The sequence below is a fragment of the Periophthalmus magnuspinnatus genome, chromosome 14 (assembly GCF_009829125.3).
Source record: "Periophthalmus magnuspinnatus isolate fPerMag1 chromosome 14, fPerMag1.2.pri, whole genome shotgun sequence".
Taxonomy (NCBI): domain Eukaryota; kingdom Metazoa; phylum Chordata; class Actinopteri; order Gobiiformes; family Gobiidae; genus Periophthalmus; species Periophthalmus magnuspinnatus.
This window is the reverse complement of record NC_047139.1, coordinates 18,137,276-18,159,117: the sequence shown is the minus strand read 5'-3', so window position 1 is coordinate 18,159,117 and position 21,842 is coordinate 18,137,276. Positions and strand designations below refer to the sequence as shown.

Here is a 21,842-nt window from a genome sequence, read left to right as displayed (position 1 = left end):
AAACACTACTACACCACATACTTAGACACTTTTCCACCTTCAAGGCTCAAACCACTTTACATCAAGGAACCACTCACCCATTCACACACACATTCACACACCAGTGTACACAGACACTGGGGGCGAGGTGGGTGAAGTGTCTTGCCCAAGAACAAGACACAATGACAGCACTCAAATGTGGGAGCTTGAACTGCCAACATTCAGATCAGTGGACTTCTGGTTTTAACTGTATGATTAGTGTTGTCCTAAATGATTTTCAAGACTTCTGACAAGCCTATACTGAACAAAATGTAAATGAATAAACTATGTGTGTTGCAGTTTAAAACAAAACTCTCCTTTAAGGTCTCTGCTGGTTCCTGGCTTGGCGTTCCTCACAAGATGTATGCCGCACATGCTAAAGATTTAAGTTCAATCAGGCATTGAGGGCTGGACACCTGATCTTTCACTTGAAGCTGAACAGTGGGAGAGTGGTGGGGCCTGCCAGCGGGGGCTTGTACCTCCAGCGCTGTGCCTCTGAAGGGCTGTTATTTATCCAAGCGGCTGGGCTCTGCAGGGACTACTGTGTGTGTGGTAGCTAAAGGCCCCGGTGGATCAGGGATACAGGGAGAGCTGGGCAGATTTAGGGCCCTTCTGCTTTTAGACCTATCAATCTCGCTTCAAAATGGGACTCAGTGTTCAGCTTTCCTCCATGTGAAAGTCTAAAGTGGATTTACGGCACTGGCTTGGAAAATCCAGCAAAACATCTATAAGGTTGTGTTATTGTTGTGTTTTTGGTTCATTTCATAGAAAAAAAACATGGCTTGTTGATTTCATGGAAATAGAAAGACAAATATTACAGCCAAAGGAACAACATCTCTAGGTGACGGCCTCCTCCAGGCCAATGTAAGAGCCAGGTTTGTGGAAATGCAAAAAAAGGCTGAAACGTTACACAGTTGGACTTTATGTGGATATTGTGAAATATGAATAATTTCAACAAGTGGAAAAGATTTTCATTAACCTGGTTTATGCCAGATTGATATGTGTGTCATGACGAACACTTGAATCTGACTGGTCAAAGTGCCACAACAGCGGAACAAGTCAAAAAATCTAACGTTTGCTACATCCAGTTGAGAGAAAAGCTCAGACATCTTCCCTGTTCCACAAACACACACAGCTCTGACCTTTGACCTCTGACCTTCTGCCTGATTTTCTTAAACTAAATAGTCAGAATTTTCGCTACAATCGTGTGATGTTCATCTGTCAGCGTCACCATCTTTGGTTTGGTCACTTGGACACTTTAGCTTCCTCACAGACCTCAGTGCTGTTTAGTGATTGGGCCTGTTATGTTAACACATTTTGAAGTTTAATATATCGCTGAAGTAAATAGAGAGGATAAACGATAATACTGAAACCAAACCCTAAAGCAGAATTATCTCAAATACAATTTTAAATGTACAAAATAGTGAAATGCCAATACATAAAAACAGAATGCAACTCTTAAATCGCGAGTCTGTCTATAATGAGCCATGAAAGTTCATAATTCAGTTACAGTTCAAATTTCATTGCAGAACAGAACAAGAACCAAACTTTTCCCATTGCTGCAAAAAAAAAAAAAAAAAAAAAAAAAAATCCCCATGAAAAATACTGACCCCCAAATATAATTGTTCCACTGTCATGTACTGAACAATAAGTCAGTATAGTATTTATCGTGGCCTCTCTGTGATTGGTCCTCCTGTTGATGGGCCAATTTGAACCTCACAGCGGGAGCCAAAGTGGATTCTCGTGACTTTGTGAACTTACAAATATCGTGAGAATCCATCTTGCTGTGTGAGGTTGGATTTTCATGGAACGTTTAGATAAATTCCGCAATTAAATGATGCAGAACTGGATCCGCCAACATGAGCCAACTTACTACTACTACTTTAATACTCCAAGATTCCCGTATGTATTTTCTACATTTCCCTTTGTAAATACATAACCTTCTGCCGTAATGTTGACTAATGCCACAAACTGCAGCAGAGACCCAGACCACAGTTACCCCTGTCTAACTTTAGAAAGTTGTATGTTATTTTAAAGGAAATCCTGGTAGTATTGTTTATATGACTTTTGTATAAACATGGGTCTAAAACTTTCTAAACACTACCGCTAATGATATTAAAGGTAAGCTTAAAAGCCCAACTCAACGGAAATGACTTAAGGATGTAGATTCAGTTTCGGAGCAAACAAGCCCCTCGGACCATGGGAGATTTGACAGGGAGTGTTCCTTAGGTTTCTTTCTGCTACAAAGAAAACATTTTAGTTTCTTGGTAATCCTCTGCAAGCCCTCCCTAAGCTCCTGGGCCCTTCCTCCCTTAGGCCATCCCTCAGGCCCAGGTCGGAGATGCTAACCTCCCACTCCTGTATCACACACATGCAGGCAGACACACACACACACACCCCCCCCCCCCCACACACACACACACATACACACATGCAGACTTCTTGGGGACATTACATTGACTTATGACAACTTACTAAAGACCAGAGTTGCCAAAAGTATCAAAAATCAGACACTAATCAATACTAAAGCTAAAAAAGTCCCATTCACAAGACAGAAATGAACCTTTTCTGAATAGCATGAGAATGATCTTGAGCTGTATTAGAAAAAGAATAAGACCACATAGACTCGTATACTCATGGACCCCTATGGAACAAACCTATAGTTTGTTGCATAGTGTGGAATATAAGGCCACATGGGAATATAAAAAAGTACTACCATTTAATGTTGAAAATCACATTCTGTTGTCTAAAAAAAAAATACTTTTTTTAAAAATTATCATTGTGGTATCAAAATCAAGTTTGAAATTTTAGTAACATGAGTAATTGAGTGTCTTTACAGGCACACACACAGACACACAGTCAGGGAGTGTTTTCCGTGAGTGTCCATGACCCCTGAGGGACACGGCTGACCTTCCTGTTGACGTCAAAATGAATGGGAGCAAGAGTCGGAACAGAGAGGGGCTCCACCCAGGGGGCTGGAGGTCTAATCACCAAACTCCTCACAAGAGACACAGAGGAAACGTTAACATTCCGCCATGGATCAGTCAGCAGCATATGGCTACACAGGTATATGAGACAAAGAGGCTTTATGCTAACTGTTAACGTGAGATGAAATGTAATGTCCCATTCCTCATTTGGTCTGTTATTGTAGGGAATACCCATCGCCTACAAGTGGACTAAGGGAGTGTGATGTCACCCACAGCGTTTGGCTCCAGTCAAATAAAGCTCATCGAGGCTAGCAGGTATAGGGGCCAAATTGGAGCAGAGTTCCCGCCCACACCCCTGATTGGGCTGAGAGCGAGCGCTTAACAACGCTGTCAATCTAACCTGTTGCTAAGCGGGAGTGACCATGGGGAAAGAAGACGCCTGATTTGTCTGTTATTAATGTTCCTTCGAGCTTGATTTACAGACACAATAGCAAAATAACACCAGGAATATGTAGAGTGGGTTAATATGAACATTTTAAGACCAAAATGACGAGTCTGACAGCAGCAGTTACAGAGAGAGGCCACAATTTTTCAGTAGAAAGTGAATTGGAGCCACAGTGGATGGAGCCGGAAGCGCACCCATGCTCACTTCTTATTAGGAAAGTGGCGGCTAGCGGGTTAGCTAAATCCATTTAAATATACACTCTATGGTCACCACAAACGTCACAGCAAAGCACCATGATGACAACCCCACCTACGAATAGCTGCAGCTTACTGTATACTGTATAGTAAACAGCAGATCATTTTTTTATTTGTTTCAAAATTGCTATGGGACACTGTTGAATCTTACATTTATCACTGATTAAGAAAAAACAGAATACAGTTTTGGTACAACTTTACCCGAGTTGGTTCCATATAAGTCTGAAGGATATGACTCAGACTCAGAGCTGGTCCCAGGATAAGCTGTCAAGCCTTGTGCAGTTCATATTGTTGCAGTGTGTACAACATTTGCTCATATCAATAATGGGATATGCTCCAGTGCATCCAGGCGAATCCAGGGAGGGAGTAGAGCCTCATTTGACTCATTTGATTGCTATGTTCACACTGGCACTAGAACAGGTGTAGAGGAGATGCATATTCACAGTTTCTGCCTAAATGCCCCTGTCTGATCATATGGAGGGGTCCGCCGAGTGGCTCAGAACTCCAGATGGTCATCTTTAAGATTCCCAAATCCTCCACTTTCCTCTGGCATCGGCTCCGGGGTCAAGGTGTGAAGGGAGGAGCAAAAGAGCCGTTTCCCACAATCCCCACGCAGCCATAGCCCCCCAGCTGTTCCCGGGCTTCCATAACAACAGCTGCGCAGAGGTTTAGTAGTCCACGTCTCCATGGCAACCGTGGGATCAATTGGCATGCACAGACTCAGCGTGCTAATAGCCAAAGTGACATTAAGCCATAATTTCATTTCAATAAAACGCAGACAGGTTTTTTATGGCAAGAAAATTCGGCGGGGACATAAAACTGAAGGCAAATAATTAATTTTGCATAATAATGCCGATGGCTTTTGGTGTGCCCCAAACTCCCACGCACACAGAGGAAGACTCACACCTCACGTTGCTCCTGTCTCTGGAAATTAACTCAGTCCAAAGTGAAGATGATCTCACCCGACTACAACGGAGCTGGATCTGAGGGCTGCAGATGTATCGACCTTTGAGCTCAGTTGGTAGAACCTTTATCCTCTGGTCTGAAGGTTGGCGCTCTTGACCTAAAACCATCACAACAGCGGCCAAATCCACTGATCCTCAGGTTGACGGTGCAATCTCCCTAAGATGATTACTGTTGTTGTGTCCTTGGGCAAAACACTTAACCCACCTCGTCCCAGTGTCTGTGTATACAGAATGAATGGGTGAGTGGTTCCCTGATGTTAAGCACTTGAGTTACTTGAAGGTGTCCAATTTTGCTGTAAATGCGATTAAACTGTGCTTTCTTTGTGGTGGCACTTCCGGTCAAGTGGGAATGGAGACTTTGGGAAAAACTTTTCCGCTAAAACATGATATAAAGTAGGATGATTTGTGTACTAGCCCCAAAATACTACAACTCGAATGACAATGGCGGTGCCCAAGGCAACTTCCGGAATAAGGTGAATACTCTGGAAATGAACTCAGCCCAAAGTGAAGAGGATCTCAGTCGGATACAGTGGAGCTGGGTCTGAGGGCTGCAGATGGTTGTGTCACAGATCACAGACAGGAAGTGCAACAGTAAGAAGTATTTGTGTTGCTCTGACAAACAGGAAACAGGGTCACATGGACCTGTACAGCACTGAGGGGTCACAGTGTACCGGCTCACACTCAGAAACACATAAAACAACTCAGGACTCAAGCTCAATTTCTATTTTCTATGTCCCTATAGTGTAGGGTAGACGGTATTCAATTTCTTGCCATGTTTGCTGTAACATAGCCTCATCAATGGTTGCAATCGCATCTGTTATCTTTTGCCTTAGTCAAGTCAAAGTCAAGTCAAATTTATTTATAAAGCACATTGAAAAACAACCACCACTGCCCAAAATGTTTTTCAGTATAAAGTGTAATCTTATAAAACAAAACATGTAAAAATGCAACAGAACATAACAAATACATTACAGTAAAAGACTCTTGCTCAGCTCATGTTAAAATTCAGTGCAAACAAATGAGTTTTCAACAAAGATTTCAAAATATTTAATTGGGCTGTTCTATTACCCAATTTAGTTCAGTAATATCCCATATCTTTGTTCCATATACGATATCTTTAACAGCCCCATAGAAATAAATCCAGAGGTGTGATATCTGGGGAACATGGTGCCCACAGAATTGGTCTTTCCCTTCCATCCAATGGTCTGAAAATGTTTGAGGAACTCATACGCATGCAGACCCCAGTGTAATTACAAACATTTATAACCACTGAGTACCATAGAACAAATCTAATTAATATATCTTATCAATTGTAATTCAAGTTTAAAATTGTAAAGAGACTATAAGGACACCCTGTATATAAACCTTTCATCTGGCGCTTTATGTCAAATTAACAGCACTTTATAGTGTTATAATGGAAGACGTGGTGGGAATTTATATATTTTCCCTCCTTTTTTAACTTAGATAAGAAAAAAATATGTGAAATGTACATTAAGTATACCAGATTTATGTATATTTACTGTTGTTTATGTATTTATTATTGTATTAATGTTCATTAATCAGAATTCAATAAATTAATGAATGAATGACTTTATGATTCAGAAAGTTCGAATCCTCCGCAAATTCATCTGGTCAGTGTCTGCTGGGTACGTCTCAGGATTTCAAAGACTCTGGATGACAATGGCTGAAGCTCCCAGAGGAGAAACTGGAGCTGGCCTGGCGTCACCGTGAGTTTAAGCCCAACATTTAACGAGCGATGTGTCCGATACGAGCTGCTGCGGCAGACAAAACACACAAAACACCACAGTCCAGTCCATGTCCAGCTGCCACCAGAGCCTTCAGCTACACACCATCAAAAGATCTTTACATTGACAGACACTAAACATGATAGTCCCCAGTGTGAGGGTTGAGGGGAAGCAACAGGAATCTATGGTTAAAAATACTCACTTTGTGGGTTATAATAAGAACTGCATAAAAGAGGATATGGCAAGATTAACATTTAGCAAAGTTAGCCATAGTATTATCTACAATCATAGACTGTATATATAAATTAACATAACTAATGTGCTAGCCACCGCATGGGTGCACTTCCGGCTCCATCAACTCTGACTCCAATTCACTTTACACTGAAAAACTGTGGCCCCTCTCTCTGTAACTGCTGCTGTCAGGTTTGTCATTTTGGTCTTTAATATATGTAAGTATTAACCCACTCTACATGATCCCTCTCCCTGCTAAACCAGAGGTGCAGGTGAGGAGGGGCATTACCTTTAACAGCCTCACTCCGGATTGGCTCTTTGGTCGGAATTCCAAATGTGAAACCCGGCTCCAAATTTGCCCCTATAACTGCTAGCCTCAAGGAGCTTCATTTGACTGGAGCCAAATGCTATGGGTGACGTCACACTCACTTAGTCCACTTCTTTATATAGTCTATGGTCTCATTAGGAAATGACTTTTCCACCTTTTTGCACCTGCCCACTCTTACTCCTGACTGCTACTAATCCACATTCAGTTTGTGCTGGCACTTCTGGCTAAGTGGGCATCTTATTAATTTCAATGGAGAACTAGAGAGAAATCATGTTGCTATCATAGAGGTAGTACAAGTCAACAATGCCCCGTTCTATAGGTCCTAGAAAAAAGCTTTGCAGTCTGTATAGAACTTATTTGTTGTTGAGATCAGCCCCATGCAAAATAATACAATTGGAGGAAAGCCCCTCTACATGCTTGTCTCCATGGACATGTCATTACTTTGGCTGTAATGTCCTACAGTATGGCATAAAACATGGTTTATCTGCAAGGTGTAAACCTGGACGACTGAGGGATTACACAGATATCTGCAAGGAGAATGTTCCAAAGTATGCTTTTGACTTTGTATTTCCATGGAATCATGAACTGCAGAAAGTTACGCGGAGTTGCTTCAATTTTGTCTTTATTTTCACTTATGGCAAAATGGTCAATGGTCACATTTTTATACAGCACTTTTCCACCTTCAAGGCTCAATGCACTTTACATAAAGGAACCACTCACCCATTCACACACACATTCACACACCAGTGTACACAGACACTGGGGATGAGGTGGGTTAAGCATCTTGCTCAAGGACACAACAACAGCATTCATCTGTGGGATCTGGAATTGCACCCCCAACCTGTGGGTCAGTGGATCTGACCGCTCGACCAATGATGTTTACTCGAGCTTGGTATTCAAACCACTAACCTTCAAATCAGTGGACAACATTCTACCACTGCTGCTATTGCTTACTTGAACTTGCCATGTTGAAAATTATAATATACTAATTTAGTTCATCTTTGACAATGCTATCAAATACTTTTTTTTCCATATATTATACTATACTGATTGAGTATGGACAGAGCAAATACATCTGAATGTGTAATGTCACCACTGGAATCCTCTGTTTAATGAATACGACGGAGAGAACATCAATCTTTGGGGATAAGGGGAGATTATCCAAATAGAGGCTAATGATGTGAGAACAGGTCATGGTTTTAAACAATTGGAAACAAAAAGGTGTATTTCTATTGTTCAAAGTGCTCACGTTTGCTAGCTTGATTATTCTGCATTAGGCATTCATAGTTAGCGTGTTGTTGGCATGCATGCTGTTTTCAATCTTGCTAACAGTTCCAAAAGTCAGCATGGTTTGTGTATCTTAAACTTCTCACTTCTCCACTTCAGTTATTATGTTTGAGCCCGCCATCCCAAATGTAATAAAGATGAAGTCACTATGAAGCTATTGGTAACAGAATATATTTCATCAGTGCTGTTTTAAACCCCTCTAGGCCCCATTGTATGCACAGAACAGAGGTATGTTGGTACACGCTCAACTTTCACCGTAAAGTTATAAGAATGGTATTTTGACCTAAATATTTTCTATGTAATGGGATGGCATACAACCATGAGCCTTTAGTTATCTCATTGTGCCTTACATACTGTATATACGCAATAGTCTGATCTATGTTATAATGTTTCCTCATCACAAACATACCTGGAGTTGTGTTTTGTTCATTCGACTGGAGCCAAACGCTATGGGTGACGTCACACTCAGTTAACGTCTTTATAAAGTCTACAGACGTGGGACTGACACATGAAAGCCCAGTTTGATTGACAGCTGATGTGAAATGATAGTAAAGCAAAACTGCACTGTGTCTTCATTATCGTCTCTATGATAAATTAAGTTGGGTTTTTGCTCCATTTTTAGCCTGTTTAGCTGTTTAGTGCATGAGCAAAAGCTTGATAAATGACATCACCAAAGAAACAGATCATCCCCGGACTGAGATCACACTTTTATCGCCATACCGCCCAGCCCTATCTCCATCTCATGCTTTTTGTTACATCCCTAATTCTTCAGTTAACAGTCTTCATCAGGGTCACGTGTAAACCAAAGAACATAACACGAGTCTCTCCATAAAAAAAATGACACTTGTTGATGTCACCCCAATGGCCGATAGAACATCCAACCCTGAGTTAAATGAGTTGTTAAGGCACATATTTTTGCAGAGCAGAAAAATCCATTAACTTCACAGCAAGTGACCCAAGACTGGAGTAGATTTCACAGATTCAGAGAGAGCAGTATCCACTTACCCGCCGCAGTGCAAAAGTGCTGTGTTTGTAGTATAGGGCCATAAAAGACTCCTAAAGCTACCAGCTGAGGCCACGGTTTAAGGAATGTGTCTTGAATTAAAGCTGCTCTATGCAGTTTTTCTGGTGGAGGGTCAGCCGCCTGCTTGTCTCCATGGAGATGCTACTGCTTAGTTTGGAATGTTCCACAGTATGTCATTAAACTTTTTTATATGCATGGAGATAAACAGAGGATGCCACCAGGCCAAGTTACAGGTGACCAAGCTTGTAGTTAGAATGTATGTTTTTAAGCAATAAAAACACAGCTGAATACATGTGGTATAGATAAATTTAATGCTATTCTGTGGGACATTGGCCACATTTTTATATAGCACTTTTTCACCTTCCCTCAAAGCTCTTTACGTCAAGGAAGCACTCACCCATTCACACACACATTCATACACCAGTGTACGCAAACCGCCAACCTTCGGATCGGTGGACAAAGCAATAACTTCTTCATGGAGACAGGCAGGTAGCAAGCAGCGTTTCCACCAGAAATGTTACACAGTGCATAATTATGAGAAATAGTTGAATTTGAAAAGCGGCTGCCAAATATTGGGAGCTTTTATTGGACCTCCATCTAAATTTGTCCTGTCACTGTTACAGGCGATCTTGATTTACAAGCATATGGCTCTATGCAAATCCATAAAGGGGGTAAACAGCAGATTAACGACCCGCTGGTCATAAAATTTGCCCTAGCGTCCAGAATACTAAAGCAGGTCTCTGCACGCCATGTCTAGACTATCTCATCTCAGACTGTGCAGAAATAGCCCTGATGGAATTTTCACTTTTATTAAAAAATGGAGGGAATATGAGGCAGACAGAAAGATGAAGATGTATGGGGGACTTAAAGAGTTGCTATAAAAAAACCACACGCACGTAATGTAATAAACAATATGCCAGGGAGAGGGAGTTCTTCTGACAAAACCTTAACGCTGGGCCCATTCGGCTCAGATATGGCACTTGAATTGGACCAATAATGACGAAATGAATTGATGTGGGCTGACATCCATCACTCCAAAGCGCAGTATCGGATACGATGACGGAAGTGAGGAATTATGGAGCAAGATGGAGAGGAATATGGAAAATGAGTGTCTTCCTTTCATTTATTCTCTCACTCTTAGACAAACCATTAAAATGATTATTGCACAGATGTTCCTACAGGGGACCATTCCGACTCTAAAGTGTGTGCTGGACGTTTTATGATACTCTGAGAGGACATAAAGAAAAGCATATACACAAGTAGTTTATGTGATGCAAAAAACAGGCCATATAATCACTGAACATGGAAAATATGGAAGAAATGCAGAAGTGAAAGAAAGTTGCCCTTTGGCACAATGGAGGAAGCTGTTGGTCCAAAACAAACACATGGAGGATTTGAGCTTCCTTCAGGAATGTCACTTCCAGCAGACATGAAAGGAGAGATGGAAACAGACAAAGCATCTCCAGAAGGGAACGCAGGGCTGGTAGAGAGGGAACAGCACAGTATTTATGAAATTATGATTATGAAATTAGAAATAAGACTACTATTCTTTATTGCGTCCAACCCATAGACTGTATAAAGGGAGGCTAGCAGTTATAAGGGCGAATTTATTGAGTTCCATATTTGGAATTCCAACCTCGAGTATAATAGCGACCAAAGAGCCAATCAGAAGCCGGGCTGTTGAAGGTAACACCCCTTCCCGTCCGCACCGTTTAACAGACAGCAGGCACTTAGCAACACTGTCAGTCAAACCTGTTGCTAGTGAGAGTGATCTCAGGGAAAGAAGGTACCTGATTTGTCTGTTATTAATGTTCAGATCTTGACTTACTGACGCAATAGCAAAATATCAGACTCATGTAGAGCAGGTTAATACAAACATTATAAGACCAAAATGACGAGCCTGACAGCAGAAGCTACAGAGAGAGGGGCCACAGTTTTTCAGTAAAAAAGTGAATTGAAGTCGAAGGAGCTGGAAACACACCCATGCTCACTGACTATTGGAACACAGCGGCTCACAGATTAGCGATGTCCATTTATGTCCAATCTAACAGTTACTGGGATTGTCTGGGATATGATTTTCTTTTGATCGTTCGAATGCAATATCACTGCTTTTTAATCAAATAGGTGCAAAGTGACTAAGTACTCCTCCCAGGAATGCCCCACTGGAAGGAAGCCCCGGGGAAAGACTCAGGACACGCTGGAGGAACTACGTCTCTAGGCTGGCCTGGGACTGTGTTGGGTCTCACCGGAGGAGCTGGAGGAAGTGTCTGGGGTGAAAGAAGTCTGGGAGTTCCTGCTTAGACTGCTGCCCCCACGACCCGACCCCGGATAAGTCTAAGAAAATAGATGGATGAATACCTAAGCACTTATTTATGCAAGTATTTTTAAATGTTAGTGACTGTAAAAGATACAAGGACTTTAAAGGTCCTATATTACACAAAATTAATTCTTGTGAGCTTTTAGACATTTTATAATATTACTTCATCAAAAACATACTGGAGTTGTGTTTTGTTTCATTCACACGTTTGAATAATCCTTTATTATTACTCTATCTACATCTTCAAAGCTCAAAATGAGTGTTTTCATTCTGAGAGTAGAATTCAGCCAAGATGTGCAGGGTTTGTGTGTTAAGCATGTGAGAATGAAACGAAATACAACTCCAGGTATGTTTGTCATGAGGAAACAACATTAGAACAGAGATCAGAAAATTGCATAACAAGGGCCCTTTAAACTGCATACAAAATCCCCCCTATCCCACAGTATTTCCCATGTGGTCTGACCATGAAGAATCCCACCTACAACAGTAATTCTGAATTCCAAATGAAAATAAACAGATTTAGAGTTTGATACACTTAACTTTTTGACTTTTTTTTTTAGAGCTGAGTCACTACATGAGTCAACCCTCACACATTCTGTTCTGTTCTGGCACTAACGTTCTGTTGCAAAGGTAAAACAAAACCAGGCCAAAAACCAGAGTGAAGTAATGATGTTTTTTTACTACAGCTGCCATTGCGTGAGCAGTGCCCATGTGAGAGCTCAGACCTTGCAATGCCCCTGGAACTAAAGTGAAAATCTTTGAACTTCATGATCAAAAACGTCTTTAAAGAGGGGGTATTACAGTACAAAACCATGCCTGAAAAGGTTTTATATGTCATCCATGCATGTTTGAGTAATCTAGCGATCTCTTCCGCTCCCACATGGCCATTTCCTTAAATATATAAATGCAAGATTCAAAACTGGTTCGATTCTGAAACGATTCACAAACATGGAGCGATGTGCAGTAGTTTTACTAGCGGGATGCACACTGATTGTGTTGTGATAGCGCTCTGAAGGGAGTGTCTGGAACTCATTAAACATTTTGGTAAATTGTTTAGGGCCAATATAGCATTTTTAAAACATTAAAAGGTAACATGGGCCCTCATTCACTATACAGCCCTGCACTCTTTAGCTGGACTCTATACAGCCTCATTCACAGAGCGATTCAGACACACAACTCACTACTAAAAAGTCTAAAGGTTAAACTCTGATCAAACTTAATTTCTGTGATAAATAATGATCAGATTGGACTGGCACGAGTCTTTGTGGACTAATAATAACGATACAAGTTTTTGTCAAGCGAGATCTCACATAATCAGACTGGATAAAAAAAAAATTTTTGTCTGAGATGTGGAAATTATCGCTCTTTTAACAGCTTGAGCTAAAGTGGCTAACACTGGCAACTTAACACAGCAACGGTTTATTTAAGAGTGTTTTATTCATGATCAGGATCAACAGTGCGATAAACCAGCGCTTCTATCTGCTTCATTCAGTCGTGTTGTGTCCAGTTAAAGACCTGTCTCTGTCCGCCGTTGGTTTTCTAACTTATGGTCTATACTGACTGCTCTAGTGACCACTGATGCCCACTACTTTTCAAGGTGCATTGTAGGAAATTTTTTATGCACTACTTTTTCATCAACTGGAATAGTGAAGACATTCAGACATGATCTAAATATGTTACGTGTTAGCAGTTACAACCCCATAGAAGTAAAATACCCGCTCTTTAATACATCCATAGAAGTGTGATACCTCCTCTTTAAATCTTGTGAACGAAAAAACTGCTGTATTTCCTGGAGAAACAGTTTGAACATTATATAAATTGTAATGTTACTTTTTGTTAACTTCTTCACCATTACATTTGGCACAACCATTTTGAATAACATTTTAAAATTCCAAATTTAGTTTAGTTAAAAAGTCCAATTGTTTCATCCTGATGTTACTCTGAAATGCTCACCCCAACTGAGAACTTTGCTCTTTATTTTTTGGCTGGAACGACTCTGTATTTGATGGGTTATTTTTGCAGTGCATTTAACCTCTCTCCTTCCTCGTGCCTCATTGTCCACACAGGAGACAACACAATGGAGCAGAGACATGGAGGAATTCCCCACCTCTTTCTTCATGTGAACTAGCTTTGCAGTTTTTTCTACTCTCCCCAGACGCTCCGAGCTAAGAGTAAGGTTAACTCTTTCTACCTCGGCTTTGGAACACTGTCCAGGTTGCCTCTTTTGTAGCTTGAATACAAGTCATGCTATTACAAAACTCACCAACGTCTCCAAATCTCCAAGGATCCAATGCATTTCCACATTTTAGAAAGACTCAGTTTATTTCACAGCTCTCCACAGCTCTGTGCTTGCAATGTTACAGTAGTTACAGAGCATAACAGAAAGGTTTGACTTTGAATATAAAGTTTATACAACAATTTTTCATGTTTTCTGAATAACTACTTAGTTTGGTGGGATAGTAACATATTCTGTATAAAAAAGTGGAACGAAGTGAGCGTCACATCACCCATAGCATTCGGCTCCAGTCAAATGAAGCTCATCAAGGATAACAGTTATAGGGGCCAATTTGGAGCCGAGTTCCAGATTAGAAATTCCGACTGCAAGTATCAAAGCAAAAAAAGAGCCAATCAAGAGCGAGACTGTGGGAGCGACCTCGGGGAAAGAAGGCACCTGATTTGTCCGAAATTAATGTTCATGTCTTGAGTTACGGACACAATAGTGAAATAAAAACACCAGGATCATGTAGAGCGGGTTAATACGAACATTTTAAGACCAACATGACGAGACTCATTGCAGCAGTTACAGAGACAGGGGCCACAGTTTCTCAATAGAAAGTGAATTGGAGCCAGAGTCAATGGAACCGGAAGCCCGCCCATGATCATTTCCTATTTGGAACACAGCGGGCAGCGGGTTAGCTATTTATATACAGTCTATGGATTGTACAGTAAATACTTATCATGTTTTCAGTTAAGTGGCAGTTACTAGGAAAAAAAAACAAAGAAAAATGCACAAATACAGGAAGTAGCAGTGAGTTCTAAAACTATGTCTACCTATGTTGTCAACATGTAAAATTCCATCTAAAATTCAGACCATTTTGTCTAGTCATAACTATTGTGTAACTTAGATTTTGGTCTTTATTTACATTATGGTTGCTTGGAAGAATTGCCTTTATAAATCTGCTGCCCGTGTCCAACCAGCAAGTAAAATTATAAATGTAAAGGTCCCATATTACACAAAATTGACTTGTGAGGTGTACACCATGTTGTAATAGAATAGAATAGAATAGAATAGAATAGAATAGAATAGAATAGAATAGAATAGAATAGAATAGAATAGAATAGAATAGAATAGAATGCATTTATTGTCACTATACATATGTACAACACCATACACATGCACAGCGAGATTAAAAACAACTCACCCTTCAATACAAACAGACATGGAACAATTAAAACATTAAAGCATTAAAACATTAAAACACCCCAGACTACAACTCTCAACAAGATTTACAGTGAGTGCTGCAGAGTCACATGCTGCACTGAGCAAGTATTGAACTATATTAATTATTGCACTATGTTAAATATTGCAATATATTGCACTGTATCAAATATTGCACTCAGACATATTGCACTGAATCACATATTGCACTATATTAAATATGAAATATTGCACACAAACGACCTTATTGCACTCAATAAAAATATTGCACTATTTTAAACATTGCACAAGTCGGAGGTCAGTGCATACGTGAGTTCAACAGGGTTATGGCATTTGGGGAAAAAATTTAATTTGGGGAAAAAACTTTTTTTTATGTTGTTACCTCCTCAAAAACATATCTGAAGTTGTGTTTTGTTTCATTCAGACATGTTTGAGTAGCTCTTTATTATTAGCCTCTCTACATCTACAAAGCTCAAAATGCTCTGTTCCACCTTGTGATGTCATGAAGCTCCTTTGACCTTTAGTTGAGAAGAGATTTGTGATCCAGGGCTAAAGTCATCCAAATGATTTTAGTGAAAGTGTATGGAGTTTAAAAACACAGTGGAGCACTTCCTGTATCATCACATGACATCACAAGGTCGTACAGAGTGTTTTCTGATTGAGCGAAGAACTCAGCCTAATTATGCAGGGTTTGTGTGTTAAACATGTGTGAATGAAACAAAACACAACAACAGGTATGTTTGTGATGAGGAAACAACATTATAACATAGATCAGATCAGGGCAAGATTTCTGGTAATTATAATTGCTATAGTCTCACCTGCACTTTCAAAGCACGCCTTTATTGTCTGGTAGTTTATAAATACCACTACTAGCACGGGGAGTTTTTAAGGATCCCGAGGCCAGCAGAAGGTTGAGCTATAGTGGGTCGATCGATGCCTCTGTCCACACAGGGTTCACTGGTGCCAAGTGCTTCCTCGGTTCCTTCGTTTCCAATAAGCATCCACAACCGCCGCTCCTGACATTTAGCTGTTTAACAAGTACACAAAGTTTAGCTGCGCCGGTTAAGCTAGCCTCCAGGACAAAACAGCATCAAAATAAAGGTCACACAGCTGGATTTATAGCACGTGTTATGTTTTATGGTGGAAGATATGGATAGAAGTAATGGTGTAGTGTAATCTATGAGATAAGGGAGCAACTGTAGTAAGTGAGGCAGCAATCGTGACTACTAGACTGTTAAAATAGATCTAGGGCTGCAGTATTATTCACAATTGAATGGAAATTGCACAACAGTGCTCTCAACCTCAGTGTTAGCGTCACTACTTCCTGTCCAGTATATTAAAAGATCAGACAGTGGACAGAGAGCTGCAGGTGGATGATACTAACAACATGTTAAACACTACACAAATAAAATGAATACTTCACCAGAGCACACTTCTGTGTTTAGAAAGAGACATATTTGTGTCTCAATGCTAACGCTAATGCAAATTTTGAGACATAATAAATATTAAAACAACACCACAAACTGAAATATTCTACATATAAAAATAATTGGGAAGTCTTTATTTTAATTAATTTGAATTTTAATAGGTTGTTTATTTTATGCCTTACGATTTTAATGAAAGTGTACCATAATTACTTCCAAAAACAACTAAATATTCTGTTTATTCTGTGCAAACCATAGACTGTATATATAAATGGACATAGCTAACCTGTTAGCCGCGGCATTCCACATTGGAAGCGATCATGGGCGCACTTTCGGCTCCATCGACTCTAGCTCCAATTCACTTTACAGCGTTAGCAACAGGTTACCTTGCTAAGCACCCGCTCCCTGCTAAACGTGATTCTAGTATTAGTTTGTCAGTTCATATTTCAGTCTTTTGGTCAGTTCTCCTGGACGTGTTTAAAATGTGAAATTGAACAAAATCCCATTATTAAAACAGAACTCGCCAATCTTATCGCAGTTGCCATGCTTGTCCTTAAAATCCCAATTAGATATTTTCACCAAATTTCGATAAATGTAATCGTTAACTAGACTCTACAGACACTAAAGCAGACATGCCAAAAGATCTTTTATAACAAAGATAGCGCCATTATGATATTAACGTGAACCAATAATGCATTTGCATTATTATTATTATTATTATTATTATTATTATTATTATTATTATTATTAATGCATCAATTCGTAAATATTCTATTTAGAAGCCTTTTGGCACATTTACATTTTTATCTAGTTAAAAATGCACAAAAGAAATCATTGTTTGACTAGTTGAAAAAATACGAAATAATACTACAATAATGGTTAGTTGCAGCCCTAGCAATGAGCTCTTCATCAAAATTCACAAGAGAAACAAAACATAAACAAGAACGTGGTAATAGTGTTTGTTGTTCAGAGATATATTTTTCACAATAACCGATAGCTATCCAAGTAAATGCATGACCTAGCATAGCAATTTCTAATAAATATTCAAACAGACGTGCCCGGGAGCGTTAACATTTGAGAGAACACTTAAAATGAACTGCTAAACTCATTCAAATCACATTCAGAAGGTTTCATTTTTATTAATCACACCTACTCAAAAGGACTGGTTTAAGAGAATTCATTCAAGTTATGTATTTAAAATGATAAAATCTAATCAAAACATTTACAAACTAAAGTAAACTGTTGTACATGCTGCTTATTATAAGAGTAATTTGGCTGTTTTTTTTCTAACAGGGTTTTGAAACAAAAATGTAATTGTGAGCTTTCTGACCAATACTACAATTGCAATTGGACTTATGAAGTAGGATTACGGGAGCAATAAGATTTGAGAGAACATTGAAATATGAAGTACTAAACCAATCCAAGGATCAGTGGTGGAACGTATCGAAGTAAAAGTAGTTAAATACTGTACTTCTGTAGAATTTTAGGTATCTCTACTTTCCTTCAGTACATTTTAAAGTGGGTACTTTTTACTTTTACTTCACTACATTTGAGAGCAGGTATCTGTACTTTCTACTCCACTACATTTTTGAACAGGACTGAAAAGTAAAAGTATTTTTATTATTGACTGAGACCCTCTGAAAAGGCTGAGGGTTTATTTTTAATAAGTTCATGAACAAACAAAAATAAACTAATAAAAACAGTTCTGTTGAACAAAATTTAGCACAAATCTTTATGAAAATCTCTGCATTTGAAGCTTTATAAGATCTCAAAACCTGCACAAAATACTTTTACTTTTTACTCTTTAAGTGCATTATAAAACAGGTACTTTGCTACTTTTACTTAAGTAGATTTTTTCATGTGATACTGTTACTTGAGTATTTTTCTGCTCTAGTATCTGTAGCTTTACTTAAGTAACAAAATTGAGTGCTTCTTCCACCACTGCCAAGGATTAGAGACAGACTGATGTATCGGTTTGATGACATATCGGTTTGATATTTGCTCTTTTTTGGGTATGGGATATTGACCTTAACTCTCCTGCCTCGACCGATATTTGGTTTGGACTCACCAACTGCTGCATAAAGCTTTACTTTAAGACTAAAGCGTGATGATGGTGTTCACAAAATGAGATTACACAGCTCCATTAAGGGTCAGTAATAAAAACAGGGCTGTGGATGTCTAAAAATCATTTCTATTGACATTTTTTTTTCTTATTGTAGTCAAATTACACAGAGAAGTAAAAAGTACACACAGTATTAATGTTAGTATTCATTTCAATTTCAATTTATAGGGAAAATGAACCAAATCGGCCCTGTATATTGGCCCTAAAATATTGACAGAGCTTATTGGCCATCGGTTACTCTAGATTCTAAACAATCGGTGTTGGCATTGGTTGTAAAAAGACACGTATCAGTCGATCTCTGCCAAGAATCCTATGCATTTCAGACCATGCTTGTAGAGGTCTAAACTACAGGTACAACCATAGACTATATAAAGAAGTAAACTAAGTGAGTGTGACGTCAGCCATAACTTTCAGCTCCAGTCAAATGAAGCTCATCGAAGCTAACAGTTATAGCGCCGCAAGTATTATAGCAACCAAAGAGCCAATCCAGGGCAAGGCTGTGGAAGGTACCGTCCCTTTCTGCCCACACTGGTTTAGTAGGAATGGGTGCATAGCAACACTGTCAATCAAACCTGTTGCTAATGCTAGCCGGAGCAACCTCAGGGAAAGAAGGCGCCTGATTGGTCTCTTATTAATGTTCATATCTCGATTCACGGACAAAATAGCTAAATAACAACACCAGAATCATAGAGCAGGTTAATACAAACATTTTAAGACAAGTCTGACAGCAGCAGTTACAGAGAGAGGGACGATAATTTTTCAATGTAAAGTGAATTGGAGCCAATGGAACCAGAAGTGCGCCCATGATCACTTCCCATTTGGAACACAATAGCTTGCATGTTAGCTTTGTGCATTTAGATATACAGACTATGGGTACACGATTTTTCTATATAAAGACAGAATATTTAGTTCTCTGCAGTAGGCTTTCTATTATTGTGATTTTAATTTGATTGCGATATACAGAGCAGGTCTAGTTTAGTAATGTAATAAAACGTTCTTGTACCAGTTGCATTTAGGCTTGATCAAATGGAACAACAGCTCTGCGCTCAGACAGCCTCTTGTGAAGTGTGTGGGGCGTAGTGACATTCTCGTGCTGTTTAAAGGTCACTCTGGAGTCTAATCACTGTAATATTTAAGCAATCTATCACTACGCCGGAGGACGCGCAGACGATCCCACTTAAAAGAGTTCACCGGCCGCCCTCGCTCCCCCTGGTACGCCTCGTGAACTACTATACAGCTAAACAAACACATGTGACCTGCGATCTGCGCTCTCACATAACTCACCGGCTTCACAACATAGTAATGCCAGTGCTGTGCCAGCCAAACGCCAGCCCAGAGCCAGCCCAGTGCCAGAGAGGTGACAGGAGCAGAGACCTTCACCAGGGCTGGTATCTGAAATGCCTCTTCGGCTGTTAGATTTGTAAGGTCCTTCAGTGAGCAGTTTTATCCCTTATCTGGTTCAAAATAGCTTAAAATCTTAATGTAAAATAGAACAATAATTTAACCAGTCATCTACAAAAATAATCTTTAATGGCAGCCTATTATAGATCATAGACTGGTTTGGTATTGAGAAAGCACTTCGCAACGCTGTCAATCAAACCTGTTGCTAATGCTAGCAGAAGCAACCTCAGGGAAAGAAGTCGCCTGATTTGTGTTATTAAAGTTCATATCTTGATTTACAGACTTACAATTGCAAAATAAAAACACCAGGATCATGTAGAGCGGGTTAATACAAACATTTTAAAGCCAAAATGATGAGTCTGACAGCAGCAGTTACAGAGAGAGGGGCCACAGTTTTTCAACAGAAAGTTAATTGGAGTTAGAGTCGATGAAGCCGGAAACACACTCATCCTCACTTCTTATCTGGAACGCAGTGGGGGCAGGTTAACTTAATGTCTATTTATATATACAGTTTATGGTATAGATCCTTCTGCACACACACCATGTTACTGATATTAATGTTCTATCCCATTTATTTCAATAGAACAAAAATAAAAACAATTTTTAAAAAAATATTGTGACATTTGTAGTTCCATTTTATAAAGTTTACTGATGTTTGCAGGGTTTGTGGAGCTCAATGAAATAAAACACTGATTAAATTATCAAACTGTTGTGGCCACTATATTTTGGTGCATTTTTGTCCAGTATAATGTTAAATTTGGCTGTTAGCATGTATGCTAATTTCGGCGCTACTCACTAGCATTAATAATCTAAGAAAAACAATGCTTTGATGTTTCTCTCGTGTGGTCGTGTAGTTGTCTGTCACTAAAACAGCCCTTGTTTTTCATAGTTTGATGTTTGCAGACTAATGCTAACTCTGCCATTGATAATGCATTGGAGCTAACATATGGAAGGCTACCAGCTAATGGAAACAGTGGAGGGTCTATAGTGAGATATTTATCATTATGTATAATAGAGACAAAAAAGTAATCATGAAATAGATGTGGTGATAGTGTCAGCTGTCACAACATAGTAATGCCAGTGTTATGCCAGTGCTATGCCTGTCCAGTGCCAACCCAGTGCCAGAGTGGTGACAGGGGCACAGACCTTGACCGGGGCACGTATCTAAAACGCCTCTTCAGCTGTTAGATTTATAAGCCAGACGAGGCTTCGTGGGGTTTAGAATGTTAAGGAGAGGGATTAATGTGGAAATGTGTTTTTACTGTCATAAATAGTTAGCTATATCTAAGGCTAGCCACCCTTACCTAAAGAGAGATGAAGGTACTACTGCTCTACTGAACAAAACTGAATCAAAATGGAACCAAAAATCCTTCTTTTGACATCAAGAGCGTCATGAAGTGTTAGTCTTATAATGCAATTGTAATGAAATCTGTATTTTTAATGTGTGTGCACCTGGCCAAAGACTGCACAGGCCCTGGGACAGCACCTGTCCAATGAGCCTGCCCAGGGACTGAACCTGCCGAGGAACTGCATCTTTCTTTCTTTCTTTTTATTTATACAGGAGAACCCATTGAGAGCACTTAGGCTCTCTTTTTCATGGGTGCCCTGTTTAAAATGCAATACAAGCAGAAAAACAACTAAATAAACTAAATAAACAAGTATACAAGTCCTTATAAAGCATTAAAAACAGGAGCAGGTGTGTGTATTAAAGTTTGTTACCAGATTATTAAATTGCGATTGTATCATCCAGTTTTACTTTTCAGAGGAGTGTATTCCACCTGCCCAGGGACAGCACTTGCCCAGAAACAGCACCTACCCTTGGACTGCACCTGCCCAAGGACCACAGAAAAAGTAGCAGTAGCTAAATTTGGTATAAATCATCTTTTCTTTTATAAGATTAATGAATTTGTACTCG

General features: G+C 39.6%; 1 protein-coding gene across 2 annotated transcripts in view; it reads right to left on the bottom strand.

The window, feature by feature from the left end:
* pknox2 (pbx/knotted 1 homeobox 2) overlaps positions 1–21,842 on the bottom strand; it is a 155,911-nt gene that overhangs the window by 108,834 nt on the left and 25,235 nt on the right. The gene's annotated exons all lie outside the window — the stretch shown is intronic.